General features: G+C 47.7%; 1 pseudogene; it reads right to left on the bottom strand.

Moving 5' to 3' along the window:
• LOC120910659 overlaps positions 1-12,936 on the bottom strand; it is a 69,354-nt pseudogene that overhangs the window by 12,850 nt on the left and 43,568 nt on the right.

Genomic DNA, 12,936 nt, shown 5'->3' with positions numbered 1-12,936 from the left:
AAGTCTCCTCTTACCCGGTGATGTGAGGGGCGGCTGATTCTCCATCATGACGTCCTTGTAGAGATCCTTGTGTCCTTCTAAATACTCCTACATAGGGAAATAGACAGTGACATCACCTGATACTTACAATGATACAGTCACCATCCAGACACACCCCTTGTCTGTTACTGGATAATGTCCCAGAATCCTCCTCACCTCTCCTGTCAGCAGCTCCATCATCTTCTTGGTGACTTCTAGAATCTTCTCCATGTTGTGTCTCTCAGGTTTTAGGGAGTCACATGGAGGCACTGTGATGGTCATATGATCACCTGACTTCACAAGAGGAAATCTCTGTATTGGAGAACCAATAGAAATATCATGTTAGAATCCCAGAATCCTCCTCACCTCTCCGGTCAGGTCTGTGTTTTATTAATAGAGATAAGAGTGATGTCATGTGACCTCCCAGAATCCTCCTCACCTCTCCGGTCAGGTCTGTGTTTTATTAATAGAGATAAGAGTGATGTAATGTGACCTCCCAGAATCCTCCTCACCTCTCCGGACAGGTCTGTGTATTATTATTAGAGATAAGAGTGTTGTCATGTGACCTCCCAGAATCCTCCTCACCTCTCCGGTCAGGTCTGTGTTTTATTAATAGAGATAAGAGTGATGTCATGTGACCTCCCAGAATCCTCCTCACCTCTCCGGTCAGGTCTGTGTTTTATTAATAGAGATAAGAGTGATGTAATGTGACCTCCCAGAATCCTCCTCACCTCTCCGGACAGGTCTGTGTATTATTATTAGAGATAAGAGTGTTGTCATGTGACCTCCCAGAATCCTCCTCACCTCTCCGGTCAGGTCTGTTTTATTAATAGAGATAAGAGTGATGTCATGTGACCTCCCAGAATCCTCCTCACCTCTCCGGTCAGGTCTGTGTTTTATTAATAGAGATAAGAGTGATGTCATGTGACCTCCCAGAATCCTCCTCACCTCTCCGGTTAGCAGGTAGATGATCTCCAGGGTGAGGTTTAGTATCCTCTCAGTCATGTGACTCCGGTCCTCCTCCATCCTCATTGGTCATGTGATGTATACAGGTTACCTGTAGAACAATTGATAAGAGAGAATGATCTGGACTGTACTGGTTGTACAATATCATGAAGGGGGTGTATGAGGGCAGGGGCGTACCTAGAGCTGAGAGAGAAAAAAAATCACTGCTCAAGAGAACCAGAGAGCCAATCTCCCAAGATCCGAACCAAGGGTGCAGGCAATGCAATCAGAATGCAAACTCGAAGAAAAAGGCTGGGACAGCCGCACTCCAAAAATTGGTCACAAAATTACATGCCACGGCCAAAAGAATCAGAACAAAAACTGACGCGTTTCGCACTGTATCTCAGTGCTTATTCATAGCTGAGCTAGAGGGGGGGGGGGTTCGGCGGCCTGACACCCCACAGCGTGTGGCACCCGGTGTGGCGCGCCCCCCCTCCCCATAGTTACCATAGTTAGTATGCCACTGCATGAGGGATAATATGAGGGTTTCTATCATGTAAGAACAGCCCCCTCCCAGTGGGATTACTCATAAAGGAACATTCCTTTTAGCATCTGTAATGGTTTTAGCGTCCAGGCGCCTCTATCCCTTTATGTCTATAGAAACCCCCCATCCCCAATAAAAGTGGTATAATCCGTTAGCATAGACTGATGAGGTGAGAAGGTGATTGGTGGGAAATGTGACACATCTCCAATATGAAGAGAATTCTCTATGGGGAATGTTCTGCCCCTGAAGGGGTTAATCTAGGTCTCCACACTATATATGTGTTTATCATCATCTGCTGGAGATAAAAGTCATCACAGTGACTATGGAGGAAGAGGACGGACATGACGGGGGTTACTGGGTGTAAATAGAAGATAAGATCTTATTACCTCCTCTGCTGCGTCTTCCAACAATGTCTTCCCTCTTTGTTCTCCCGACTCACCTCTCACTCGGAACTTCGTATTTATATCTGACATCACTTCCTGTCTTCCATAGAGACTTCCTTTCTCTATGGTAGAAGTGAGATCACCACCTTGTGGAGCTCAGAGGAACTGCAGCCCCCAAGAAACATCTCGTAGTGTGAACACGGCCTTGTGCTGTGTGTGTTAATGTACTGTATATCCTTATACTCCTAGATTCTGGAGATTAAATGAAAGCCTCCTGCAGACCCTAGAGATATTGGAGGAAGTACAACGAGAGATAGATCAGTACTTTCAAATCAATAAACAAGCCGACGGTGATATAGGGATATTATGGGAAGCTCATAAGTTATAAGAGGCGTTCTTATTAAACACGGCGCATGGCTAAAACGCCAGCGGGCGGAAAAACTTGCAGCTCTTCTCCATGATATTCATAAAGCAGAAGTCCAACATAAACATGCAACGAACCCTACGCTTGATCAAAAACTTCTCTCTAAACAGGTCACAGATTTATTAAGATGCCAAGCTAAAGCTGCCCTACAACGATGCCGTAGAGCAGTATATGAGTCAGGAGGTAAATGTGGGAGAATGTTAGAACACTAAGTCAAAGAACAAAAAATAGCTTCGTACATTCCCCAAATCATTACACCTCAAGGTCAAAAAGTGGAATTACCAAGGCCGATCACACAGGGGTTTAGAGATTTTTATTCTTCACTATATAACCTCCCAGAACAATCTTCTACCCAGATACAAATAGAAAACTATATTGCTTCTTCCCAACTCCCCCAATTGTCTCCAGAGGTTAGACAAAATCTAGAGGCGCCAATAACTTTGGACGAACTCCAGAAAGCAATTAAGACCTCTATAATTGGGTAAAGCCCCAGGCCCAGACGGGTTTTCGATACAGTATTATAAGAAATCTCTTCCAATCTTAGTAAGTTTGGAAACTTCCTTCCCCAGAGATACTTTAAAAGCACACGTCACTGTAATTCTCAAGGAAGGAAAGGATCCCACTTGCTGCAGTAGCTATATACCTATATCACTCTTGAACTGTGACCCTAAATTATATTTATGAAGATAATGGCCACCCAAATTGCGCAACATTTACAGTCCATGATACACCTGGACCAGGTGGGATTCATTCCAATCAGAGAAGCTCGTGATAATACGACTAAAGTATTAAACCTTATTCATGTCGCACAGGAGACGCATACTGTGCATTATGATAAGTATAGATGCGGAAAAGGCATTTGATTGAGTTAATTGGAAATTTTTGGTATAGGTCTGGGGGAACATACGATGCAATGGATATCGAAGATCTACTCACACCCGACAGCCCAGGTCAAAGTTTTTTTTTTTTTTTTTTTAGCAGCGTGTGGACCATTTGTAGCCCAAGGAAGCTCATCTTTTTTTTTTTTTAAGTGTATTTTGTGCGTGTACTTGAGAGAGGAGCCGGACTGCAGGAGTTGGGAGTAGGCAGGCCTCCCCCAGAGGCAATCTGCCACCTTTCTCCATCCCCCAGGGTGGCAATGGCAGGTGTGTGAGTGGGTCCTCCCACACAGCCCGCCCTACCTGCTCGGCTTTGAAGCCCAACGGGGCAGAGGGACTCCCTATAAGGGAGTGAGAGGATTTGAGAGATCACCACCTTTTGAAGCTCAGAGGACCTGCAGCCCAGAGAAACGTCTCGTAGTGTGAACACGGCCTTGTGCTGTGTGTGTATGTACTGTATATCCTTATAGATGGGTCATCTCCACTCCCACCAAGGGGGAGAGAAATATATTACTGCCTAGTCCAGACTTTCTCAGCCAGGGTTCCTCCAAAGGGTTCTAGGGGTTCCTTGAGCAATGGACAATTTCTGTCTCTCAGTAACAACTGACATCAATCATCTGTAAGGAGGGCAGTCTTCCCACTGATGACATATAAGAGGGTCCTTCTCCCATTGGTCACCAATGTAAGGGACCACTACACTGACCACTGATATATGGAGAAATTCCATCCAAACCGTGAGATTGGTCAGAGACTAATTGGTAACATTCTGGGCATTGCCAGACTAGATCTTGGTTACAGAGTGAAGGGTGATGCTGCTCATACTATATGTGACCCTTGTCTACATCATGGACATCTTCTTTAGCTTCTTAGTAAATAGGATGGAAATTCTCACAATCCTATATGTAGCTCCTGTTGAGTAGGCGCTATTTTGTAAATTTAGTTATCTGAGCTGTAGTTGGCTCAGAATATTATGCCAAATTGTGGGTTTCTGTTCTAGTTCAGCTGTGTTGCACATCTTCCACTTGACTGTGGGTGTCGCTGTCACCAGGAGTCAAGGTCGGAATGGCAATGGGCTGGGTGTATTGAGTGCCTTCTTTCCAGAATTTTGGGGGAGTGTGCTAGGGGGGCGGGCGCTGTTCTGGGGGGTCTACCAATCCTGACCAGATGGCCCTCCTGGCCTTAGGGATGTTTTAGCAATATTTTCCGGTCTCAGGGCCTGCTGGCCCGAGGCTCCACAGCTGAGAGTAGGCCCAGGAGTTTCTGGGGCCTACTGGTCCAGGGGTGGTCCTGTGCTGTCTTGCCTGCGGGAAGAAGCCGAACAATTGGGGACTCAATTGGAGGACGCATCCTGGCCAATTTACCTTACTGTGCTGCCGGCCTGGCTGAAAGATCCTGGCACCGTGGACTGTGTGCTTTCTTTGGAGATTTGCAGAGTGTGTGTGTGTGTGGTTACATGATCTTGTGGCAGAGGACTGTGTGACGACTCGACGACACTCATCAAGTCTGTGGCAGAGACTTTGAACGAGCTTCGCACCGGCTGCTAGGTCAGTGAGAGAGGCCTATCCGGTAGTTGCTGAATCCAGTGTGGAACCGATTTGTCCTCTGGATCTAAGACTGTACCCGTGATCCACAAGCAAGGTACCTGAATCTCCCCTATCCCTCCACCCCTCTGTTGAACCTTGTTTAATAAAACCCTTCAAGAAAAAGAAACCAAGTGTTGGTGCGGACATTTGTGAATAACTCTTCAAGAGGGACCCCTGGGACGATTATGGTGAACAGTAAGGTAACGGCAGGCCCAAATCTAAACCAGCAGCTCCTTCGGGGGCAGTGCTACATATAGAAGAGGTTGGGGGTACTGAGTAGTCATAGAAAGGCCCAGCACCCCAATAGTAGAGGAAGAGGTGGTCTGGTGACATGGAGAAGAAGACTCCGGTCAGTCTCTGGATCTCCATCATTGAAAACATTGTGAGACAACAAATACAGCGGGATGGTGGAGGAGATGTTGGTGTCGGTGTGGAAATGGACAGAACACGGGATGATGACACTGAAAGAACAATACGGTTTCATTCTACGATATGTCAAGGAGAGACATATCCAATCACGGCTGATCACAGTGTAAACAGGAAGAGCCGTTTATCGACTTTTCCTCACTCGCATCTGATAGACGCGAGTAGAGGAGAGCCAATCGGCTGCTCTCCTGACATGGGGGTCTGTGGTAATTTTTTATCAGTGCAGCACCCCCCCCCCCCTGTCGATGCCCGCCCAGGACCACCAGGGATTTCGCCAGGACCACCAGGGATGGCCACAAAGGACGACCACCAGGTATCCAGGTATGCTACCCTGGACCACCAGATATATGCCAATCAGTGCCCATGAGCAATGCCAGCCAGTGCCACTCATATATACCCATCATTGCAGCCTTACAGTGTCCATCAGTGTTGCCTATCAGTGCCACCTATCACTGCCACCGCATCGGTGCCCATCAGTGAAGCAGAAAACGTACTCATTTACAAAATTTTATAAAATTTTATAACAGAAACAAAGAAAAATGTTTCGTTTAGATTCGGCATTCGTTATTTCGGATAAATTCGTATTCATTACGTTCACTAACAGTTAAATTTGAAAGGAAATTCCGATACCGATAATTTGTTAGTAATACAGCTTCTCCCCCATGTGAGATTTCTGATGTCTGGAAAGCTTGGACTTATCTGAAAAACATTTCCCGCACTCAGGACAGGAATACGGCTTCTCCCCCGTGTGTGATCTCTGATGTGCGGAAAGATTGGACTTCGTTGAAAAACATTTTCCGCACTCAGAACAGGAAAAGGGCTTCTCACCCGAGTGTAATCTCTGATGTGCGGAAAGATTGGACTTCTTTGAAAAACATTTTCCGCACTCAGAACAGGAAAAAGGCTTCTCCCCTGTGTGATATATTTTATGCTCTTTAAGCTGGTGTTTTAAACAGAAACATTTCCCGCACTCAGGACAGGAATGTGGCTTCTCCCCCGTGTGTGATCTCTGATGTCTGTAAAGATTGAATTTCTGTGAAAAACATTTCCCGCACTCAGGACAGGAATACGGCTTCTCCCCTGTGTGCTCTTTAAGCTGGTGTTTTAAACAGAAACATTTCCCGCACTTAGTACAGGGAAACTTCTTATCTGTTGGAAAAACTGCACTGTCCCTCACAGTCTGAGGTTCCTCGGGATAAGAGGAATACAATGGTCCGGCACCGTCCCGCACAGTCTGAGGTTCCTCAGGATAAGAGGAATACGATGGTCCAGCACCGTCCCGCACAGTCTGAGGTTCCTCAGGATAAGAGGAATACGATGGTCCGGCACTGTCCCGCACAGTCTGAGGTTCCTCAGGATAAGAGGAATACGATGGTCCGGCACCGTCCCGCACAGTCTGAGGTTCCTCAGGATAAGAGGAATACGATGGTCCGGCACCGTCCCGCACAGTCTGAGGTTCCTCAGGATAAGAGGAATACGATGGTCCGGCACTGTCCCGCACAGTCTGAGGTTCCTCAGGATAAGAGGAATACGATGGTCCGGCACCATCCCGCACAGTCTGAGGTTCCTCAGGATAAGAGGAATACGATGGTCCGGCACCGTCACGCACAGTCTGAGGTTCCTCAGGATAAGAGGAATACGATGGTCCGGCACCGTCCCGCACAGTCTGAGGTTCCTCAGGAAAAGAGGAATACGATGGTCCGGCACCGTCCCGCACAGTCTGAGGTTCCTCAGGATAAGAGGAATACGATGGTCCGGCACCGTCCCGCACAGTCTGCGGTTCCTCAGGATAAGAGGAATATGATGGTCCGGCACCGTCCCTCACAGTCTGAGGTTCCTCAGGATAAGAGGAATACGATGGTCCATCTACACTGTGTGGTGCCGGATGGACATTTGAGGTAGTCGGGTTTTCTCCTGGACTATACTGTGTGATGTCCTCATCTTCTACTTTACAGTCTGGAGACAAAGTGAGACAATCCTCTGAGGTTTTCCTCATCTCCCATCCATCTACTAAAATAGAAATACAAAGATTATTACTAGACATGAGCTGATTGGTTCCCCTAAACCAGGACTCCGCCCACATCAGGCAGCTTTGTCTCTGAGGATCTTACAATTTCCCCCTCAAGGTAACTTGCCCCCACCCCAAAGCAGCCTGTCCCCTTGTTGATGGGGACAAGGGCCTCTTCCCTACAACCCCGGGCAGTGGTTGTGGGGGTCTGCTGGCAGGATGCTTATTGGAATCTGGAAGCCCCCTTTTAACAAGAGGGCCCCTAGATTCCATTCAACAAGAAAAAGTATAAAAATAAATAAAAACAGGAGGCATTTTTTGACAATTCCTTTATTACAAATAGAAAAACAATGTTCCCGATGTTGATCTATCCTCAATCACACTGCCGCTGTCCAGCCTGGAAAACCCCGGAAAAATAAACGCTCTTCTGTCAACTAGGACAATACCTGGCTTGCTGTTTGACAGCTCTTATATAGGTATGGGCGGAGCCACCTGGTAACGTCACCTGGTAGCACTGCCCCTTGTGACGTAAGCAACCCAGCATGCTCCAGTTGGTGACGTCACAAGGGAGCGGTTTGCCTTAGTTAATAGAATTGTGTTTTTTTCAGGCCCGGAGGGCATCATGAGTGACAACAGCTCTACATCGGGGGGACATTTATTTTTATTTTTTAATAAAGTAATTGTAAAAAACTGCCTCCTTATTTTATTTATTTTTACACTTTTTTGGTGAATGAGTAGTTGTACTGTGTACCCCATACTCCTTCACATAGGGGGGGGGTGACACTGGGATCTGTGGGTCCCCTTGTTAGGATTCCGATAAGCCCCCTGTTCGAGACCCCCACAACCATCGGCCAGAGTTGTCGGGAAGAGGGCCTTGTCCCCATCAACATTGTGAAAAGGGCTTTGGGGTTGGCACCCCCCCATATTTAGGGCATGTGGCTTGGAATAGTTCAGGAGGGGGAGGGCTCAACTGTCTCACCCTTTTTCTGCCCTACCGGGCTGCATGCTCGGATAAGGGCTTGGTATTTTGGGGGGGACCCCAAGTCGTGTTTTTTTTTTTTTTTTGTGGGTTCCCCCTTAAAATCCATACCCAGCTCAGGAAAGTGACCAGGGGATTACAGGCTGATATCACCCAGTCCCCGCCCTACTCTGGACCAATCAGTGAGCAGTATGGGTGGAGGAATGGATTTAGTGTTAATGACCCACCTGTGCTGATCTCTGTAGGAGTGTCCTCCTCTATAAATGTCCCCGTTATTCCATCCTCCTCCATAGACTGCCGATCATCCCTCACATACGTCTCTTCTTCTTCTGATTTCACCTCAAATTCTATATCGATTGGATCTCCACTCTAAACCAAGAGAATACGAGAGAATATCATCTGTAAGATATAATCAGTGTGCAGCCGGTGGTAATTTTTTCTTGGGGGGGATGGAAAACAGCATGAATCTATCTATTATTCATATAGGGGGTTGCGTGGAGAGAGGAGGGGGCCGTGCCTGAGCATCCCTAATGGACGGGCCGCCACTGCACATAAGAAATCCACATTATCTCCACGAGTCTGTGTTTTATGATCTCCGTTCCACCAACCTTGTAACAGTGGGGGATGGTGTGACCTTCCTGTGTGGAATCCCGGGAATACAGAGGACGGGGACATCTTTCTGGTGGGTTCCTGTAGCTGGATGACTCCTCCATGGTGTCCTGGTACAAATCTTTGTGTTCTCCCTCCATCACCCCATCCTCATCATCCTCCTCCTTTATCTCTTCTTTAACCTCAACTTTAGGATCTCTCAGGTCTCCACTCTGAATATAGAATAAAAATGACATCAATGGTAACAATGCAGATAATGTACAGATCCTAATGATACTATCAGTGATTGTTCTTCATCTACCTGATGAAGGTGGGGGATGGTGTGACCTTCCTGTGTGGAATCCCGGGAATACAGAGGACGGGGACATCTCTCTGGTGGGTTCCCATTACTGGATCCATCTGTAGGAAACACACACACTGACTGAATCCATTGTTTCTATGTGTTTATCAGATGATGGGGGATCTAGGTGGAGCCTCCGTACTGCTCTCTCCTTTACAATAAAGTCTCCTCTTACCCGGTGATGTGAGGGGCGGCTGATTGTCCATCATGACGTCCTTGTAGAGATCCTTGTGTCCTTCTAAATACTCCCACTCCTCCATGGAGAAATAGACAGTGACATCCTGACACCTTATAGGAACCTGACACACACAATGATACAGTCACCATCCAGACACACCCCTTGTCTGTTACTGGATAATGTCCCAGATCCTCCTCACCTCTCCTGTCAGCAGCTCCATCATCTTCTTGGTGACTTCTAGAATCTTCTCCATGTTGTGTCTCTCAGGTTTTAGGGAGTCACATGGAGGCACTGTGATGGTCATATGATCCCCAGACTTCACAAGAGGAAATCTCTGTATTGAGGAACCAATAGGAATATCATGTTAGAATCCCAGAATCCTCCTCACCTCTCCGGTCAGGTCTGTGTATTATTAATAGAAATAAGAGTGATGTCATGTGACCTCCCAGAATCCTCCTCACCTCTCCGGTCTGTGTATTATTAATAGAGATAAGAGTGATGTCATGTGACCTCCCAGAATCCTCCTCACCTCTCCGGTTAGGTCTGTGTATTATTAATAGAGATAAGAGTGTTGTCATGTGACCTCCCAGAATCCTCCTCACCTCTCCGCTCAGGTCTGTGTTTTATTAATAGAGATAAGAGTGTTGTCATGTGACCTCCCAGAATCCTCCTCACCTCTCTGGTCAGCAGGTAGATGATCTCCAGGATGAGTTTTAGTATCCTCTCAGTCATGTGACTCCGGTCCTCCTCCATCCTCATTGGTCATGTGAACTATACAGGTTTCCTGTAGAACAATTGATAAGAGAGATTGATGAGGACTGTACTGGTTGTACAATATTAGGATGGGGGGTAATATGAGGGTTTCTATAATGTAAGAACACCCCCTCCCCCCTCTCAGTGGGATTACACATAAAGGAACATTCCTTTTAGCATTCGTAATGGCTGTAGGGTCTGGGCGCCTCTAACCCTTTATGTCTAGAGAAACCCCCCATCCCCAATAAAAGTGGTATAATCCGTTAGTATAGACTGATGAGGTGAGAAGGTGATTGGTGGGAAATGTGACACATCTCCAAAATGAAGAGAATTCTCTATGGGGAATGTTCTACCCCTGAAGGGGTTAATCTAGGTTTCCACACTATATATGTGTGTATCATCATCTGCTGGAGATAAAAGACATCACAGTGACTATGGAGGAAGAGGACGGACATGACGGGGTTACTGGGTGTAAATAGAAGATAAGATCTTATTACCTCTTCTGCTGCTTCTTCCAGCGACGTCTCCTCTCTACTTCCTCCTGACTCGCCTCTCACTCGGAACTTCGTCTGTTCCTGACATCATTTCCTGTCTTCCATAGAGACTTCCTGTCTGGGTAGAAGGGAAATCACCATCTTGTGAAGCTCAGAGGAACTGCAGCTCCGAAAAACGTCTCGTAGTGTGAACACGGCCTTGTGCTGTGTGTGTATGTATTGTATATCCTTATAGATGAGGTCATCTCCACTCCCACCAAGGGGGAGAGAAATATATTACTGCCTAGTCCAGCCTTTCTCAGCCAGGGTTCCTCCAAAGGGTTCTAGGGCTCTCTCTGGTGGTGCAGTACAGCGTTGCTCTATCTGGTGTTGCGGGTACAGCGTGGCTCTCTCTCTGGTGGTGCGGGTACAGCGTGGCTCTCTCTCTCTCTGGTGGTGTGGGTATAGCATGGCTCTCTCTCTGGTGGTGCAGTACAGCGTGGCTCTCTCTGGTGGTGCAGTACAGCGTGGCTCTCTCTCTGGTGGTGAGGGTACAGTGTGGCTCTCTCTCTCTCTGGTGGTGTAGGTACAGCATGGCTCTCTCTCTCTGGTGGTGCAGTACAGCGTGGCTCTCTCTCTGGTGGTGAGGGTACAGTGTGGCTCTCTCTCTCTCTGGTGGTGCAGTACAGCGTGGCTCTCTGGTGGTGCAGTACAGCGTGGCTCTCTTTGGTGGTGCAGTACAGCGTGGCTCTCTCTCTGGTGGTGCAGTACAGCGTGGCTCTCTCTCTGGTGGTGAGGGTACAGTGTGGCTCTATCTGGTGGTGCGGGTACAGTTTGGCTCTATCTGGTTGTGCGGTACAGTGTGTCTCTCTCTCTCTGGTGGTGCTGGGGCTATTAGTTCCCCCGACACAGTCCTTTCTTTTTCCATGTTTCCTGTAGTAGCTGCTACAGTGTAGCACTTCTCAGCTTGTTTCTGGGTTTTCTCTTTCCCCCCCAGCAGAGTGCATGCTGGGGACTGCTGAGATCAATTGGGCCACCAATCTCTGGGACTACATTTCCCATGATGCCCCTCTAGTTTCTTCTGATTGGCCCTCTGCTGTGGCCTATTGGGAGGAAAGAAGGACAGGCAGGAAGCTATCTCCTCTCCCGTGCTGCCGACATGAGAAAGGGAGACGGGGGACATCCTGAAAGTGACCCGCATCTCTCTCCCCTTGCCCCACCGTGTGGACGCCCATGGCTGGAGGAGGAGGAGCAGTCCGTAGGAGCGGAGAGCGGAACTGTCAGCGCCGGCTCTGAGAGAGAGACACAGCTCAGTCCATGCAGCCGCTAATTCTGCCGGAGGAGACACAGGCATGGCTGCATAGCGGTAAGTAAGCAGCGGCCGTGGCCTGTGTTAACCCTTTCCAGGCCGCCTCTTACCTCCCGCTGTGTTGCCTGATCATCAACAGGCCACAGAGTGGGTGCCCCCGGCCCACCAGGCAAATGTCCGGTCTGCCCTGTGGCCAGTCCAGGGCTGCCTGGAAATAATGAAAAGGAGAAAGTCCATCCAAACCGTGAGATTGGTCAGAGACTAATTGGTATCATTCTGGGCATTGTCAGACTAAGTCCATACCAGTATAGATCCCAACACATTACTCAGTCCATACCAGTATAGATCCCAACACATTACTCAGTCCATACCAGTAAATATCCTAACACATGACCCAGTCCATACCAGTATAGATCCCAACACATGACCCAGTCCATACCAGTATAGATCCAACACATTACCCAGTCCATACCAGTATAGATCCCAACACATGACCCAGTCCATACCAGTATAGATCCCAACACATGACCCAGTCCATACCAGTATAGATCCTAACACATTACCCAGTCCATACCAGTATAGATCCCAACACATTACTCAGTCCATACCAGTATAGATCCCAACACATTACCCAGTCCATACCAGTAAAGATCCTAACACATGACCCAGTCCATACCAGTATAGATCCTAACACATTACCCAGTCCATACCAGTATAGATCCCAACACATTACCCAGTCCATACCAGTATAGATCTTAACACATTACACAGTCCATACCAGTATAGATCCCAACACGTTACCCAGTCCATACCAGTATAGATCTTAACACATTACACAGTCCATACCAGTATAGATCCCAACACATTACTCAGTCCATACCAGTATAGATCCTAACACATTACCCAGTTCATACCAGCAGTGGCTGTGCATATGTAAGGGGCGCATGGGCATCGCCCCTTCTCTACTGGCACCATGCTATCACCAATAATTAGATGCAAGCATTGCATGAATCTATCTATTCAGGTGTCTCTAATAGGCGTCCAAAACAGTGAACAGCAGGCGCCATGCTGGGCACTCGCTGTTTA

The sequence above is a fragment of the Rana temporaria genome, chromosome 8, assembly GCF_905171775.1.
Source record: "Rana temporaria chromosome 8, aRanTem1.1, whole genome shotgun sequence".
Lineage (NCBI taxonomy): Eukaryota > Metazoa > Chordata > Amphibia > Anura > Ranidae > Rana > Rana temporaria.
Note: the sequence above shows the minus strand (reverse complement) of the source record. Positions and strands in the feature narration are given on the sequence as shown.